This window comes from Triturus cristatus, chromosome 4_2 (assembly GCF_964204655.1).
Source record: "Triturus cristatus chromosome 4_2, aTriCri1.1, whole genome shotgun sequence".
Lineage (NCBI taxonomy): Eukaryota > Metazoa > Chordata > Amphibia > Caudata > Salamandridae > Triturus > Triturus cristatus.
Window position 1 is genome coordinate 918130706 of NC_140586.1, and position 17333 is coordinate 918148038.

General features: G+C 55.3%; 1 protein-coding gene across 2 annotated transcripts in view; it reads left to right on the top strand.

Annotated features, from left to right (window-relative positions):
- ELOVL1 (ELOVL fatty acid elongase 1) overlaps nucleotides 1-17333 on the top strand; it is a 204876-nt gene that overhangs the window by 13386 nt on the left and 174157 nt on the right. The window lies entirely within an intron of this gene.

A 17333-nucleotide genomic window follows, 5' to 3' on the forward strand; every position in this document is an offset into this window, starting at 1 on the left:
CCCAGCACCATTCGCTGCTGAGAGAATGCGCCCCTGGTCGGACTCGCCCTTAGACAGGGGCACTGGAATTACGCGATTGTGCAGCTGCCATCTTCGCATAATTGTACATTTGACGCATTTGCCACGTAATCTATTATCTACTGCATAATCTGCAGATTTTAGTTTAAAAAAATTGTTTCTATCTGAAACGGTTCAAAAGTTAGTAAAAACGCAGTGGCGCGTTGCTGCGCAGTGGCGGGTCCTTTCCACGGTTGGCGGGTCACCTTTCTGTGTGTGAAAGTGGCAATAATGAGGCGCAACCAATGCCTAGGCAGTGTTAACGGGTGTTAAGAGGACAATAAGGAATAGTATCAAAATAATGAAGTCGCACTATCTAACTTACCGCATAATTTTGCCTTTTTAATGCTGCATAATTAACCCAACCCTGCCCTATAGTTCCACCCTCTCCTGTCGCCAAATTATAGTGGCCCTGCCAATAGGGCAACCGGGCAGTGCCCGGAGGGCTAGTCCGACAGCTCCGTGTTTGGGCCATGTTTATGGGCCTGTTTTACGATCTACTGGGCCGGGTTTTACTGTCGATTTCCCTGGTATTAAAACAAACAGTGCCTGCAGCAAGCATTAATGCGCGCACTTGTTTAATTTGCAAAATACTAATGCAGCGTCTTTACAAGCTCGAAACTGCCCCAATTTGCAAACTTGTGCCACTTTTTACCTTCCTAACCCAATTTTAGTTTAGCACCGGGGGCTTCTGTCTGTCCCAGTCCGACCCCTGCGCTCATCTGTCTCTGCAGCCACCGAGAGGAGATGTGGTAGTGCCATGCCTCAGGTCGGGCAGTGTCAGGCGCTGGGGTCATCTGGGGACAGGATGCGCTGGATGTCGTTCGTACATGAGGAGGCTTACATCGGATTTAAACACCCGGAGCAGCCCTGCCAAGCCGCGGGAGGCGCGGGAGGGGCGCGGCACAACAATGAAGTCACACGCGGGTGTTCAAGTGAAAGTGGGGCACAGGGTGTGCCCGGGAGCCGGGATGAGGGCCGGTTCCACTCTGCGTGAGAAGACCCCGGAGGCAGGGAGTCGGGGTGTGACCCGAAGGACCGGCCTGGCTTGTCTGCAGTGTCAGTCAGGACTGAGCCCTGACATCTCCCGACTCCTTCATCTGACTCGTCTGGACGTGAGTATCGCACCAGGGCGGCTCTTCAGGGGCGTGGGTACGGCTGGCAGTCCCTTGGCGGAGGTCGGGGCCCGGAGAAGTGATTCAGAGGCAGGCTCAGCTGCCAGAGGGGTGAAAGGTCCCCGGGGGGGGGGAGGGGGGGTAGCACCCGTTCAGAGCACTCCTCTCCTCTGAGACATCACTCGTCTGTGGCCTTCGGTTTCGCTGCACTGGTACTCAGTGCGGGTCTGCGGGACACTCTCTCTGTCTCTGTCCATATCCGTGCCTCCAGAGGTCCAGGGCACGTGCAGTACGCCAGGGCACGTGCAGCACTTTGAATGCTGTACAATTCTGAAACGATAGTGTGTTTATTGCAAAGTTAACCGTGCACAATGCCTGCCCACCGTGATTTGTGACCTGCTGCCAGGACCCACCTCCAGGGACAGGGCAACTGAGATGGCATATCTCTACCCCACACCCCGTGCCCAGATATTTACCCCTCACCGAGCCTCTGCAACGAGACCTGCACCATCATTTGGGAGCATTTTACATTTGGAATGCAAATTGCTAATTTGGAAAGGTACAGCCGCCCGTGCGATTTGGGGGCGCAATAATGCTTTTGGCGACAAATGTTTTCATTTCAACTGTAAAATGCATTTACTGATCTTAACTTTACCCCACCATTACTTAATGGTGGCTGTGGCATGGCAGCGGGCTCATCAAAGGCCAGCCCGTCTACACCCATCTGCACTCACTGCCAGGGACCCTGGTTTCCTCGGCCCCCACTGCTACAATGCCAGCACCCTCCATGCACTCGACCGGGATGCTGCCATTTTGCACCTTCGAAGGACACCCAAGGCCTGTCCACCTGCCGCAAATGCGCCTTCACCTGCCTCCTCGCATCAGACCCACTGATCGCTACTCTCTAACCGGACCCGACCACCTCAGCTGCATCCTCCTCCACACCCGCTCGCTCCTTCAGAAGATACTCCGGAGAGATCTGGGACCTGCTTGACTCCATCTTCCCAACGTTGCCTTTTTCACAGAAACCTAGATGAACCCCCACCTCAGCCCCAGACATCGCAACGTTCATCCCTAATGGAGGAAAAATCATCCACAAGGACCACGTCCACCAACCGGGAAAAGGCATCGCCATTGTCCACAAAAACACCCTCTGCCTCACAACCAGCTCCAACGAGCACTCACCTGACATGGAACACTTCTAGACTCAGACCAACCCGATAGACACCCTCTGCGGCACCCTCGTCGACGGACCTCCTGGATCCCACCACCCTCAGCGAAGCCATAGCCAACTTCAAAGCTCACCACGCTCTTGCCTCAGTGGATCACATCCTACTTGGTGAACTCAATTTCCACCTGGATAACCTTGATGCCCACAATACCTCATCCCTACTGGAGAACCTCACCACCATTGGACTCAAACAACGGGTCACACCTGCAGGACACACGCTCGATCCCATCTTCTCTGCTAGCAACATCTGTCAGCCACACCTCCCAGCCACACTGGACCGACCACCACTGCGTCCACTTTTCCTTCGCCAAACCCACCATTCGTCACCACGCCTACCGGTATTCTCGCAGAAGCTGGAACAAGATCAGTGAAGACCAGCTCACCACCTCACTCAGCAAAACCCCACCACCAACATCCACGGACGACAATACCTCACCACGCAACCTCCACCGCTGGATCTCCGACTGTGCTAGCACACTGGCTCCCCTCAGGAAACACTCAGGCAAGCAGCCCTCGAAGAAAGCCAGCCTGGCCCTCCAAGAGCCCAGACCCACCTGCAGACAGAATGAGAAAAGATGGAGGAGCAGCAAGATAGTGGCACTTAAAACCGCAATCACTGCACACCACCACCTCATTAGACCAACATGGAAAGCAGCCGTACAGGAATACATCCATGCCAACGCACACAACAGCTAACAATTTTTCACTGTGGTCAAAGAATTTGCCAAACCCAGCACAGACAGCAGACGTTCCCCCTCGCAAGACCTCTGCAAAATCCTCACCACTTTATTGCACTGCAAGATCAAGGAGATCTACGACAGCTTCGCTACCCGAGAACCACCCGCACCCAATAACCCCAGCAGACACTGACCATCTGGACCACCCTCATTTCAGACGACACCTTCAAGGTCATGAAGAGCATCCACTCCGGAGCCCCCTCTGATCCCTGCCCTCACCACATCGTCAACAGAGCCGGCACCTCCATCGCGTCTGAGCTCTGCTGCACCATCAACGGCTCCATCAAGACCACCATCTTCCCTGAAAACAGGAAACCTGCTGAGATCATCCCCCTGCTGAAAAAACCTTCTGTCGACCGGACGGACCTCAAGAACTACAGCCCCCCCACCTCTCTGCTCCCCTTCCCAGCCAAAGTCATTGAGAAAGTCATCAATGCCCAACTCTGAGTTCATCGAAATGAATCGCATCCTTGACCTCTCCCAATCGGTCTTCAGAAGCAACCACAGAACCGAGCCTGCTCTCCCTGCCGCTACAGACACACACACCCTCCTCGATCAAGGCAAAACGGCTGCCCTCATCCTCCTGTACCTCTCAGCCGCGTTCGACAGTCTTCCCTCCTCCCCCCCCCCCCCCCCCACTCTCTGCGTAAGACTCCCCGACACTCGCATCTGCGACAAAGCCCTAGAATCGATCCACTCCTTCCTTACCGGCCAAACAGTCAGACTACCACGTTCAACTCAGAACCCACAGAGATCCGCTTCGGAGTGCCTCCAGAATCCTCCTTGAGCCCCACCCTCTTCAACATCTATATGGCCCCGCGTGCAGCCATCTTCAGAAGCCACAAGCTCAACATAGTTTCCCTATGCCAATGACACCCTGCTGATTCTTTCCCTCACAGACGCCAAAAGCAACTTCCATAATGGTATGAAGGACAGCTGCCTCAAGCTCACCTCAGACAAGACCAAAGTCGTCCTCTTGGGCTTCACCCCCTCTGCCTGGGACAATTCCTGGTGGCCCACAGCGTTCGGAACCCCACCCGCGGACCACGCGCGAAACCTCCACATCATCCGTGACTCCTTGCTCACAACGAACCGCCGAATTAATGTCTCGTTGTCCTGCTTTCACGTGCTCTGCCTGCTTCGTAGGATCTTCAAGTGGATCCCCAAAGAGTCCAGGAAAACTGTCACCCTTATGCTCATCAGCAGCAGACTAGACTACAGCAACGCACTCTACGCTACCACTACCCAGAGAGTCCTAAACAAACTGCAGAACATCTAGAACGCCTCTGCCAGACTCATCCTGAACATCCCGCACTGCAGCCACATCACCGGCCACCAGAAAGACCTTCACTGGCTTCCTATCAACAAAAGAATTCTCTTCAAGCTCCTCACGCGCACCTACAAAGCCCTCATCAACGCCGGACCTGCATACCTCAACCACTGCCTCTCCTTCTACACTCCCACTAAACGTCATCGCCCAACTGGCCCTGGCTACCATCCCAAGGATCTGCAACAACGCGGCTGGAGGAAAATCCTTCTCCCACCTCCCCGTGAACACCTGGAACTCCCTGCCTCCGCAGCTCAGGCAGTCGCCATCGCTGCCGCTATTCAGGAAGGACCTCAAGACCTGGCTCCTCGACTGAACCACAGACCCACCCGTCACCCCCATCACCACCCCCCCCCCCCCAGCACCTCGAGACCCTAATGGGTGAGTAGTTGCGCTTTACAGGAAACTTGAATACATTTTTTTACTTAACCTGTTCCGAACAGGGGCGCACTCGCCCTGGGGCGGCCAAATGTCCACTCTTCTGCCCTCCTATTAGTTCCGCTACTCTGTGGGGATTCTTCACCCTCCGCTGCTCGCTGTACCTGTTGCAGGTGCTTTGCTCTCCAGATGCTCGCTCTGTCTTTACTTTTGCCTCAAACCTGTGTACAGGGGTTCATACCGGGGGGCCATGCCGGGTGACCCCTGGCGGACTATACTAGGTAAGGGATATGTGTCTGAAGCCAGACTCTGGTGTCCGCATCCAGGCTGGCGTGGTCGGCAGTCCTGCCATGAAGCCCTCGATATTAATCTAGTGCCAATGCGTGTGACCAGCTAGGAGAACCTGAGGTGAGTGGGATACTTACTGCAATGAGCCTCTCCAGTGACTCAAAGGGACACAAAATCTTAAGACCAGCAAAAGGCCCCTTCACGGCTTTGCATCATGTATTCCACATACGTGGCCCAAGCTGCCCAGAGTCTGCACACCAGACAAGATAGTTCAGTGACTTGTACACATGCATACTTCATTTGAGTGGCGATGCCAACTAATGTGTGACCCCTGTACACAGAGGAGATGGAACACAACTGCCTGCTTGCTGGACAGGTGTCCTGCTCCAGTGGTTGGTTTACCAAACTCTTTATTTCTTCGCTGCCTTGTGGAATGGATTTAAGTCACCGAGAGATCGAGGGGCCCCAGATCTGCAAAGCGGAGAAGCTGAACCATGCCACGAACACCCCTCCCCTTGCACACTGCATCTCTCCCCGTGCCCTGGACCAGCTGCACAAGACCGTTGCTGGCTGAAGGAGACACCATAGTAGTGTGTGCTGTCTGTGAGCGAGTGTCATTGATGGTGTGTTGGCAGAAGCTCTCACCGCACAGACATCCCTCCCCTCAAATACTGCATCTCCCCTCGTGCACAGGACCGGCCCCTGAAGACCACTGATGGCTGAGGGTGACACTGTAGTAGCGTGCGCTGTCTGAGTGTGTGCAATGAGACATTCCGGCAACACGCCATCAATGACAGGTTATCGGCCATATTCATGGAGGAGTTTGCAATGAGGACGTTCAACACTAGGACATCCATGAGAGGAGACCCATGATGTGTAGGATAGTTTCTTGCTGGGACTTTCACCACTACGCAATAAGTGACCGGATTCCGGACATGTGTAGGATGGATTCTTAGGAGGACTATCCCCACTAGACCGCCAATGACTGGATACCCACCATGTGTATGATTGATTCTTAGGATTTCCACCAGTAGACCATCAGTGTCCGGATACCCACAGTGTGTAGATACATTCTCAGGACTTTCACCAGTAGACCATCTATGGCCAGATACCAATAATGCCAGTGGCAGAGTTGGCAATGTGGACTTCCACCAGTAGACCATCAATGAGATTCTAGCCGTGTCTTTAGGGGAGTTGGTTATGAAGACCACCACCACTAACCCATTATTTGGGTGAAACAGGCGTTTGCCTACTGTGCTTCCATACGTGGTCACCAAATGCTAATAGTCGGATCCACCGGTCCCTGTAGAAATCACCAATTTCTGGTTGCGTGCCTACGTCTTGGGGAGTGAGTGAGTGACTCTTACACATGCCCACTTTCCCCTATTTGCTTCTGATCCTCTTTGCCATCTTCTCCCAGGGTACAGGTGCCGTGGTCTGACTGATGGGATGGAGGTTGAAGGAGGGTGGATTGAAGCCTGCAGCCAAGGAGCAGGCCTAGTGCTCACTCACTAATGCTGGCAGCAAATGTGTGGTTTATTCAGGCACAGCGTCAAAAATGCTCCGCGCACGCATGGTGGGAATGTTCTGTGGACTGAGTAGTTGTCTCTGGCCCCGCTGTTCTACAATGTGAGAGGTGATTTGTGGGTTAATGCAACATGCCTGAGCAGGGTTTTATGGGAGCAGGGGGTAGCAGTAAGTTGTGGGAGGTAGCTATAAGGAGAGGGCATCCTCAGTGATTTTAGGAGGGGGGAGGGTGTGGTCATGATTTGTGGGTGCAGATGAGTGTTGGCAGTGATTTGTGGGAGGAAGGTGGTAGTTGTGGTGAATTGTGATGGTACAGGGTAGTCAGCCGTGGTTTTTGGTAGGATAGAGTATTTGGTGAATTTTAATTTTTTTTGGTGATGAAAGCAGTTAAGGTTTGTGAATGCAGCATGAACAGTGATTTGTGAGAGGAAGTGGTCATTTGGAGACTTACGTGAGAGAAGACTCCATTGGGGTGAACTTAGATTCCCCCGACATCCCATTTATTATAGTGGATGACTGTGTTGGGAGACATCATAATAGATTTGTAAGCCTGAAGAAGGTGGTTTACCAGATTAGACCACCGAAACGCGTCGCTTTGTTTATAGAAGTCACCCAAGCCACACCGGTTCCACCTAGAGTAAAAGAATTGTCTAAAATGTTGAACCAGTGATTATAATATTTTTCCTTCTACTTGGTGTGTGACTTCAGACCTATTTGGTCTAGGATATTTTATTTTCTGTGAGTGTTAGACCTGTCAGCCCTAGGGTGGTCTCCCCCTGTATTTTTCATCGTGCCTCATTTTTTCCACCCTCATTTTTGTGTTGGACTTAGGTCTCCGGGCGCCTTTTCATTGCCAATCAGTGTTAAGGTGCAGGCGCTCCCTTCCCCTAAGATGGCTGCCACAGGCCCCTGCTACTGCGGAGTGGCCTTTCTAGTAGCACCCTAGCTGCCAGGAGCTGGCTGGGACCCCACAACAATGTTGCGACACCAGCCCGCCTTTTTTGTCCTATACCTAGAGTGGGGAAGCTCCTGGAATGTGCTGGAACCTTCTAGAAGAAGGGTGGGGTTTGACTTTTGCCGCCTTAGGAGGTGGTCACCTGACCTAGGGCTACTTAACAGAGGGAGGGAACTTTTTCTAGTTAGTTGGGGTAAAGCAGACCTGGGGAACCCACGCAGGAGTTTTAGGCGGTAGGGCCTAGACAGGGACTTATGCCTCTGAAGGTGACAGGGTTTAGGCACTGCCCTTTAAGTGAGTGAGGGATCCTGTACTACCCACTGATCTGGCCCAGCGATAGGGAGACCCCGGAATGGCCTGCCAAGCCTGACTAGAAGGGAACTAGTCACCAACTCACCCCCCCCCCCCAAGGAACAGAACTTTTAAGGGCGCGAGAACCAACTGCGCCACCAAGACTGCAAAAACCTACTTCTGAAACTCTGCTGAAGCTGACCGCCGGAATTTAAGGCTGAAGCTGAGGGCGGAAACTAACTACTGAAACTTATTACTAAAGACTCCCTGCTGGCCTGCTGGGGGATCAACCAGGTAAAAGCGCTGTGACCCCTGCGCTCCCCGACCTTGCCTGGGATCCCCCTAGTCAGTCCTGTGCCAGGCGCTGGTCGCCGAAGTCGCCGCTTAATTTCAACCCCCCCCTGCCTGGGGAATTCAAGGCGCACTCACCGCTACGGCCCAGGGCCGGGAAACTGCCCCCCTGTCACCACCGGGGCCCGCGGAGAAGCCCGGGGCCCCGCTGCTGCCATCGCCGAGGTATCGGGGACATACTGCGGGGAAGTCCGCTGGGAAGAAGCGAAGGCCGCGTAGGCCTGAAGCCAGGCACTCAGGTCACCTGACGGGGGCGGACTGCCAAACGCCGCCCCCGCCGTAGCGCCATTGGACGATCAGGCCGCGCCCCCCGCAGACCGCACTACCATTGGCGGCTGCGGGCGCGGGCCTCTACCGCCGTGAGAAGAGATCCCGGGAGGCATCAGCGAACACTGCGGAGCTCCCCGGCCACGTCTGGCCCGTCCGGGAGCCCCGCGCTTGGTTCCCCACTCCCCGCGCCAATCAGTTCAGCGGGGGAAGCCCGCAGGAGAAAGGCCCTCGACCCGGATATCGCCGGGAGGCCAGAGAGCACCGCGAACTCCCCCGCTGGTGAGGCAGAAGGCATCCGACGCAGGTAATCTCTGGGGAGGCGGGCGGGAGGCCCCCCGAGGCCCGGAGCACGCCCCTCCCCCGGGGAGATCCCCAGTGAAGTCACCACTGCCCCCTAACCTTGCCCGAGACTGTTAGACCCGGGACTGCCTTCCAGGGACTGCGCTGAGGAAGACTGCCCCCGGCAAAGCGCCAAAAAGTTACCGAGCCACACGAACTGCCTGATTCCAAGCACCAGTCCATAGTGAGGTGCAGCGCTACGTTCTGGGAGCCTGGGCACTGGCGCTATCCCCCTGCTAAGTGCAGTGCATGTGCAGACCGCCTGATTCCTAGCGCTATTCACGGGATCTGTGCAGGGCTGGGCCAAATGACATGCTGGGAGCGCTGGTGAATTGCTAGTTGCGGCGCTTTACTCTTAGAGCCTGGTTCACTGTGCTAGTGAATTTCCATGTGTAGCGCTATGTGCAATGTTTATGCAACCTGATTTTTAAGCGCTATTAATTGTTGTGCGCAGCCCTATATCCCTAGAACCTGATGCTTTATGGTAGCCAGGTGTGGCCAAGTTAAAGTTTAATGAGTTGCCTTTGAATTGAAATGCCTCTGCATGTATAGTGATACTGCCAGTGAGAATCTAATGAATTGCATTTGAACTAGATAAACTTGATTGATTTTTAAGTGAACCTCCTGTGTGGTGTCAATTATTGTGAGCGCTTTCTGCTTCAGGGGATGTGTGTGCTGTATGGTTGCTTCACACGTAAGCCTTCGGGTGCCCAACCGCTCGAGTCACGCTACGCCTTTAGGGCCCGGTGACCCCAGGTCTTACATTGTTGGCGAGCGGTGGGATAAGGACCTGTGACCATACAGCACCCTCCAGTGAAGCGGAGGGCGCCGCAATTAGACGCCTTTTGTGGTTAAGCTCTTCAACTGTTGATTACTGCATGGAGTGAATTCCACTGTCCAGACTGAGGGTGTAGAATCCCAGTAGCCGGAAACTGTCCCCCACATCCTAGGATTTTTTTCCTCTTCTTCCTTAGTATCTAGGTCCCCGCCTGTCACGATGGAGTTCCGGTTAGCTGACCTCGAGGGGTACACTGAGGCAACTGAGGGAATTCGGGCAGGAGATGGGGGTGCCTGGGGTGCGGAAGGTCAAAGGACCGGAACTCCGCACCGCCTTAAGGGCATGGGTAGAAGCCCACCCAGAGGGAAGAGGGGATGAGGGACAGGAGGCGCAGGATGTCCCTCAGGAGGAGAGCGCGCAAGAGGTACTAGACCTGATCAATGGGAATGTGTCCGAAAATGGACCACCAGGGAGACGTTCTGGGGCCAGCAATAGGGCAGGGTCCAGGAGAAGCGCGTCTCCAGAGGAATATGAGGACAGGAGGGAGGAGAGGCGGTTGAAGTGGGAGCTAGCCAAGTTAGAGCAGGAAAGAGAAAACAAGAGATGGGCAATGGAAGAAAAGAAGCTGGCGCACGAGCTTCAGCTTAAAGAGTTGGAGCTGCGCGCTCTCCAGTTGAATGCGTCCAATAGGGACGATGGTGGCAGCGTACCAAAGACTCCCCAGGAGTCAAAATTCTATTTGCCCAAAGACGTGATTGCCAGTTACACGAGAGGGGATGACATCGCCAAGTGGCTGGAGGCATACGAGGTGGCCTTGACAGCCCATGGGGTACCTGAGAGTAGCTGGGGGGGTGGCCTGTATCGCTACATACCTCCCGATGTCAGGGACACCCTTTTGTATTTAGCAAAGGCAGATCAGGTCAGGTATGCCCCCATGAAGGAAGCCCTGCTTAAGAAATTTGGCCTCAACCCCGAGAGGTATCGGCAGAAGTTCCGTGGCAGCCATAAGCTGTCCACGCAAACGTGGGTGGATTTTTTTGATTACGCCCGTAAGGCGCTAGATGGTTGGGTGCGTGGCAGCGAAGCACAGGATTACGAGGGCTTGTACGATCTTTTTTTACGGGAGCACCTCTTGGATAAGTGCTTTCCGGAGCTGCGCCAACATCTGGTGGACCGCAAGATAACGGACCCCCGTGAGCTTGCGGAGGAGGCAGATATTTGGGTGAGCACCCGGGTGTCTCACAAGGGCCCCGGGGGAGATGGCTCGAAAGGCGGACAGGGTTTCCCCCAGAAGAGAGAGGGGGGAGATAAAAAGGTGGAGTTCTCAAAAGGCCCCCAAAATAAGTTTGGGAAAGGAGTAGGAACCCCACCCCCGTCCAATTCCCCAAAACCCACTTACCCTGACAGGAGTCAGCAGCCAAGGATTGTGAGGTGCTACGAATGTGGGGAGATTGGACACTACAAGGGAGATCCCAAGTGTCGCAAGCGACCCCCAGCCCCAACGGGCGGGAAGAGCCCCGGGGTAAGTAGTGTAGCGCTTGGGGTGGAGCTGCCCTTAGATAGGGAAGGGGAGTGGACAGGCCTGGCCCTGGTTTCACTCGGGGATAGAGAGATGGTTCCCGTAGTGTCCCTGCCCCCGAATACTGCTAAATACCAGCAGAAGGTGAGAATTAACGGGGAGGGGGTGGAGGCTCTGAGGGACACAGGGGCCAGCATGACCACTGTCGTGAGGCGGCTGGTGTCCCCAGAGCAAGTAATCCCAGAGGAGTTCCATCCGGCCGTATTGGCTGACGGCAGTGTGAGTCACTATCCAGTGGCTCAAGTTCCCTTTGAGTGGGGAGGAGTCAAAGGCCTGCTGAGAGTTGCGGTGAGCCCTGCCTTGCCTGTGGGGTGTTTGCTAGGGAACGACCTGGAGCACACCGAGTGGAGAGAAGTAGAGTTTCGAGCTCATACAGAGATGCTGGGGTTACCAGGGTGGACTTGCGTAAGCACGCGGTCCATGGCTGCCCGGCATGGAACTCACCCTGGGTTGGAGCCTGGAATCATGGCCCAACCCAAAGCCAAACATGGAAGGAAGAAGGTGGTGGAGGACACGCCCCGTGAGATGGATGGGGAGGCCGCAGAGGTGCCCCCGGAGTCCGCGGAGGTAGATGTCGTTCCTGTGGAGGACTTGCCGACCCTTGCTGACTGGCATGTGGAAGGAGGACCTACCCGGGAGGAGTTTTGTCAGGCACAAAGGACGTGCCCCACTCTTGAAGGCATGCGGCGGCAGGCCGAAGCCCAAGTGGCCAGTCAGGAACTGGGAGGTTATCATGTGTATTGGGAGGATGGTCTCCTATACAGTGAGCCCAGGGTGCCGGTACATGGATCTTCGAGGGCCATAGTGGTCCCCCAATGTTACCGGGCCTTCCTGCTGGAGTTAGCGCACGAGATACCCTTAGCCGGACATCTGGGCCAGGACAAAACCTTTGCACGGTTAGTCCCCCATTTTTATTGGCCCAGGATGAGGATTGCCTCGGACACCTTTTGTAAGACCTGCAAGTCTTGTCAGGCCAGTGGCAAGACTGGGACTAAGTTGAAGGTCCCGTTGGAACCGCTCCCCGTGGTCGGGACCCCTTTTGAGAGGGTCGGTATCGATATTGTTGGGCCATTGGACCCTCCGACCGCAGCGGGACACCGGTTCATCTTGGTTTTGGTGGACCACGCCACAAGGTACCCAGAGGCTATTCCTCTGAGGACCATCACTGCACCGGTGGTGGCGCGGGCACTGTTGGGGATTTTTACCCGAGTGGGATTCCCCAAGGTCGTGGTGTCGGACAGGGGCACGAATTTCATGTCGGCCTACATGCAGGCCATGTGGAAGGAGTGTGGAGTGACCTATCGGTTCTCCACCCCTTACCACCCCCAGACTAACGGACTTGTGGAGCGCTTCAACAAGACGTTGAAAGGAATGATCCGGAGCCTGCCAGAGGGCTTGAGGCGTAAGTGGGACGTCCTCCTCCCTTGCCTGCTGTTCTCCTACCGTGAGGTGCCGCAGAAGGGAGTCGGGTTCAGCCCTTTCGAGCTGCTCTATGGCCATCCCGTTAGGGGGCCCCTCAGCCTAGTGAAGGAGGGGTGGGAGAAGACTTCGCAGAAGCTTCCCCGGGATATTGTCAGCTACATGCTGGCATTCCGCAGCCAGATGGCCAAGCTGTGGAAGGCGGCCTCAGAGAATCTAGAGGCTAGCCAGGCCGTCATGAAGGAGTGGTACGACCGCAACGCTCGGACGGTAGAGTTGGACGCTGGACAGAAGGTGTGGGTCATGGAACCTGGGGAGCTTTGTGCCCTCCAGGACCGATGGACTGGTCCGTACGAAATTGTGGAGCGACGAGGCCAGACCACCTACGTAGTTGACCTGAAGACCCCCCGTCAGCCCCATCGGGTGCTCCACGTCAACCGCCTGAAGCCGCACCATGAGCGATCGGAGCTTGCTCTCCTCATGGTGACGGATGGGAGCGAGGAGGAAGAGAGTGAAGCTCTTCCTGACCTTCTTGCGGTCCAAGAGAAGGATGGTTCGGTAGAAGGTGTAGTCCTCTCCCCATCCTTGACCCCAGAGCAACAGAGGGACTGTCGCCATGTCCTGGGACAGTTCGCCTCGTTGTTCTCCCTCACGCCTGGAATCACTCATCTGTGTACCCATGATGTGGACACAGGGGACAGCCCCCCGGTAAAGAACAAGTCTTACCGGCTCTCTGACCGAGTGAAGGATAGCATCCAGCGTGAGGTGGCAAAGATGCTGGAGCTGGGGGTGATAGAACCTTCCAGCAGCCCGTGGGCTAGTCCAGTGGTGTTGGTGCCGAAAGCGGCCCCACCGGGTACGACGCCAGAACTTCGGTTCTGTGTGGACTACCGGGGGTTGAACTCTGTCACGAAGACAGATGCTCACCCCATCCCACGGGCAGACGAGCTGGTGGACCGGCTGGGAGCAGCCCGGTACCTCAGCACCATTGACCTGACGTCCGGATATTGGCAGATTGCCATGGCCGATGGAGCAAGGGAGAAAACAGCATTCTCCACCCCCGAGGGCCACTACCAGTTCCGAGTGATGCCCTTTGGGCTCAAAAATGCTCCGGCCACATTCCAGCGGTTAGTGAATCAGGTACTATCTGGCCTGGAGTCCTTCTCAGCGGCATACCTGGATGACATAGCTGTCTTCAGTAGCACCTGGGAGGACCATCTGCAACACCTCCAGGAGGTATTGCAGGCGCTGCAACGCGCTGGCTTAACCATTAAAGCCAGCAAGTGCCAGATTGGACAGGGATCTGTCGTGTACCTGGGACACCTGGTGGGCGGAGGTAAGGTGCAACCCCTCCAGGCCAAAATAGAGACCATCATGGCCTGGGAGCCCCCCAAGACCCAAACTGCGGTCCGAGCTTTCCTCGGCCTCACTGGGTATTACCGCCGGTTTGTCAAGGGATATGGCACCATCGTAGCCCCCTTGACAGAATTGACGTCCAAGAAACAACCTCGCAAGGTCATATGGACCACTGCTTGCCAGGAGGCATTTGAAACGCTGAAACAAGCGATGTGTACCGCTCCAGTACTCGCAACCCCAGATTTCAGTAAAGAGTTCATTGTACAGACGGACGCCTCAGAGCACGGCATAGGTGCGGTGCTCTCGCAGCTCAACACAGAAGGCCAAGATCAACCTGTGGCCTTCATCTCCAGAAGACTCCTCCCTCGGGAACAGCGATGGAGCACCATCGAGCGGGAAGCCTTTGCGGTGGTCTGGGCTCTGAAGAAGTTGAGGCCATACCTCTTTGGATCTCACTTCCTGATTCAGACGGACCACCGCCCCCTTCGCTGGCTCATGCAGATGAGAGGCGAAAACCCCAAGTTGCTGAGGTGGTCCATTTCCCTACAGGGGATGGACTTTCGGGTGGAACATCGGCCCGGAGTTGACCACGCCAATGCTGACGGTCTCTCCCGATTTTTCCGCCTTAGTGATGAGAACTCCCTAGAGGTTGGGTAGCTCTCCCCTCTTTCGGCTGGGGGGGACGCGTGTTAGACCTGTCAGCCCTAGGGTGGTCTCCCCCTGTATTTTTCATCGTGCCTCATTTTTTCCACCCTCATTTTTGTGTTGGACTTAGGTCTCCGGGCGCCTTTTCATTGCCAATCAGTGTTAAGGTGCAGGCGCTCCCTTCCCCTAAGATGGCTGCCACAGGCCCCTGCTACTGCGGAGTGGCCTTTCTAGTAGCACCCTAGCTGCCAGGAGCTGGCTGGGACCCCACAACAATGTTGCGACACCAGCCCGCCTTTTTTGTCCTATACCTAGAGTGGGGAAGCTCCTGGAATGTGCTGGAACCTTCTAGAAGAAGGGTGGGGTTTGACTTTTGCCGCCTTAGGAGGTGGTCACCTGACCTAGGGCTACTTAACAGAGGGAGGGAACTTTTTCTAGTTAGTTGGGGTAAAGCAGACCTGGGGAACCCACGCAGGAGTTTTAGGCGGTAGGGCCTAGACAGGGACTTATGCCTCTGAAGGTGACAGGGTTTAGGCACTGCCCTTTAAGTGAGTGAGGGATCCTGTACTACCCACTGATCTGGCCCAGCGATAGGGAGACCCCGGAATGGCCTGCCAAGCCTGACTAGAAGGGAACTAGTCACCAACTCACCCCCCCCCCCCAAGGAACAGAACTTTTAAGGGCGCGAGAACCAACTGCGCCACCAAGACTGCAAAAACCTACTTCTGAAACTCTGCTGAAGCTGACCGCCGGAATTTAAGGCTGAAGCTGAGGGCGGAAACTAACTACTGAAACTTATTACTAAAGACTCCCTGCTGGCCTGCTGGGGGATCAACCAGGTAAAAGCGCTGTGACCCCTGCGCTCCCCGACCTTGCCTGGGATCCCCCTAGTCAGTCCTGTGCCAGGCGCTGGTCGCCGAAGTCGCCGCTTAATTTCAACCCCCCCCTGCCTGGGGAATTCAAGGCGCACTCACCGCTACGGCCCAGGGCCGGGAAACTGCCCCCCTGTCACCACCGGGGCCCGCGGAGAAGCCCGGGGCCCCGCTGCTGCCATCGCCGAGGTATCGGGGACATATTGCGGGGAAGTCCGCTGGGAAGAAGCGAAGGCCGCGTAGGCCTGAAGCCAGGCACTCAGGTCACCTGACGGGGGCGGACTGCCAAACGCCGCCCCCGCCGTAGCGCCATTGGACGATCAGGCCGCGCCCCCCGCAGACCGCACTACCATTGGCGGCTGCGGGCGCGGGCCTCTACCGCCGTGAGAAGAGATCCCGGGAGGCATCAGCGAACACTGCGGAGCTCCCCGGCCACGTCTGGCCCGTCCGGGAGCCCCGCGCTTGGTTCCCCACTCCCCGCGCCAATCAGTTCAGCGGGGGAAGCCCGCAGGAGAAAGGCCCTCGACCCGGATATCGCCGGGAGGCCAGAGAGCACCGCGAACTCCCCCGCTGGTGAGGCAGAAGGCATCCGACGCAGGTAATCTCTGGGGAGGCGGGCGGGAGGCCCCCCGAGGCCCGGAGCACGCCCCTCCCCCGGGGAGATCCCCAGTGAAGTCACCACTGCCCCCTAACCTTGCCCGAGACTGTTAGACCCGGGACTGCCTTCCAGGGACTGCGCTGAGGAAGACTGCCCCCGGCAAAGCGCCAAAAAGTTACCGAGCCACACGAACTGCCTGATTCCAAGCACCAGTCCATAGTGAGGTGCAGCGCTACGTTCTGGGAGCCTGGGCCCTGGCGCTATCCCCCTGCTAAGTGCAGTGCATGTGCAGACCGCCTGATTCCTAGCGCTATTCACGGGATCTGTGCAGGGCTGGGCCAAATGACATGCTGGGAGCGCTGGTGAATTGCTAGTTGCGGCGCTTTACTCTTAGAGCCTGGTTCACTGTGCTAGTGAATTTCCATGTGTAGCGCTATGTGCAATGTTTATGCAACCTGATTTTTAAGCGCTATTAATTGTTGTGCGCAGCCCTATATCCCTAGAACCTGATGCTTTATGGTAGCCAGGTGTGGCCAAGTTAAAGTTTAATGAGTTGCCTTTGAATTGAAATGCCTCTGCATGTATAGTGATACTGCCAGTGAGAATCTAATGAATTGCATTTGAACTAGATAAACTTGATTGATTTTTAAGTGAACCTCCTGTGTGGTGTCAATTATTGTGAGCGCTTTCTGCTTCAGGGGATGTGTGTGCTGTATGGTTGCTTCACACGTAAGCCTTCGGGTGCCCAACCGCTCGAGTCACGCTACGCCTTTAGGGCCCGGTGACCCCAGGTCTTACAGTGAGATTCTCCCAATTGTGTTTTAATATACGGAATACATGAAGATAGATATGTTTTTAAAACAATAATTCTGTGATATATTTTCTGAAATTTTAAAAGGATTTGATTAAATAAAAACATTTTGTATGGTAATCTTTTGGTTTCTATTCAACTTTTGGAGATTTGACCGAACAGGTACGAAAGGAGTGTGGACGTGGATGCTTTAAAAGAAACCCAAAGGGAGTTTGCTTTTTTAAATAGTGTCCATTTCCGGTGTCCAGTCCATTTGGCAGAGAAGGACCCCTCGCTATATATTGTTACATGTATATAGATGTTAAACAGCAAGGGGGATAGCGTGAATACTTGAGGGACCCCATAGAATAATGCCCTTGCCCTGGAGATGGGACCACCCATCTGTAACCTCTGAGCGGTCATCCAAAAG